The sequence below is a fragment of the Galeopterus variegatus genome, unplaced genomic scaffold (genome assembly GCF_000696425.1).
Source record: "Galeopterus variegatus unplaced genomic scaffold, G_variegatus-3.0.2 Scaffold2247, whole genome shotgun sequence".
Taxonomy (NCBI): domain Eukaryota; kingdom Metazoa; phylum Chordata; class Mammalia; order Dermoptera; family Cynocephalidae; genus Galeopterus; species Galeopterus variegatus.
The window spans coordinates 92,992-94,400 of NW_007728358.1; positions in this window are offsets into that span (position 1 = coordinate 92,992).

A 1,409-nucleotide genomic window follows, 5' to 3' on the forward strand; every position below is an offset into this window, starting at 1 on the left:
TTTTAAATCTTATTCAGCTTTAGTTTGCATCAAGAGTTTGTTCTGGTTGTTTACTCCACTATCTTTAATTGAAATACTTTAAAAACAAGGTTAGATAATGTATAATCAATTGCTAAGCAGAGGTGAGGTAGTTTCTCAAGTGCCCCGTTTCCTTCATTTTCTATTTAGAATGAATCTTCCTCCTCAGAATGCAAGTGGCTGAGTGTTCTCAACCTTCATTCCCCTAGATTCACCTGGCAAACATTTTAAAAGATATCAGTGCCAGACCCTACCCTCAGAAATTCTAATTCATTTGGTACAAGATGGAGACTGGGCATCACTATTTTTAAAAGCCTCCATAGTATACTGATCTTAAATGCTTTAAATGCAGAATCTCATTTAACCCAATCCTTCCAGCAATCCTAAAAAGTGTTACTCTCATTTCATGGGTGAAAAACTGAGGCTTTACGGTTAAATAACACCACCAAGGTTATATAGCTGGTAAATGAGATAATCAGACTTAACCTCAGAGCCTGAATTCTTAACCCTCATGCCATTTAGTAATGTTGTACCTACCTCATAAAGTCTCTGTGCGTCTTAAACACTGAAAATAAAGTGCTTAATTCAGGGCCTAGAACTTATTAAGTGACAGATAAAGGTTAGCTGTCATCATTACCTCATATTACCAAAACAGAGAATTCTTCTCAATTTCTCTTCTATCCAATCCCATGTCAGGTAAATATCCACTCTTTTTTTGAACCCCTACTTCCTCCCCCTGAAAATATACATACTTGCCCTCCCAATGAACCATAGGACAGTCATTGTAACAACCTGGGAAAGGCTTTGTCAGGGTATGTCACACCTAGAGGAGGTAGAGTGGAGGAGAAAGGACAGGAGTTCCAGATCCTCCTATAGAAGGTGGTTATGAAACCTGTTTGGAGTTATGCCCCAAAGGACAAGCCAAAGCTCAAAGCTTTGGTCCCTAGTGTTCAAGAAAGAAATGTTTCATGCACATAGTTTGGTGAGGAGAGGGGGAACACAGAAAGGGACTAATGAGGGTGTAAGACATAGATTGGAGAGCAGCAATACACCTGAATATCGGGGATCCTTCTTCTTTCCAGCTGGGTCACAAATTTATTAGAAAGCTTATACTGTCTTTGCGTTTCCTTTCTTCCTGGTTGAGATGGGCATAGAAGCCCATCCAAGAGGAAAATGAGTACTTGCTGACAGGCAGCATGCTCAATTCCTACAATTTGGACTCTGGGGTCAGAGGGAGGCTCTAGCTGGCCTGGGTGCATGAAGAACTGGGTTAGGACACAGGTGTGAGTGGTGGACCCCCAGAGGGAGAGCCCTGGAATCTACCACCAACCCCCTCACAACTAGGTGTTTGAAATTGTGAATTTACTCAGCTTATTCAGGTAAAAATTTAA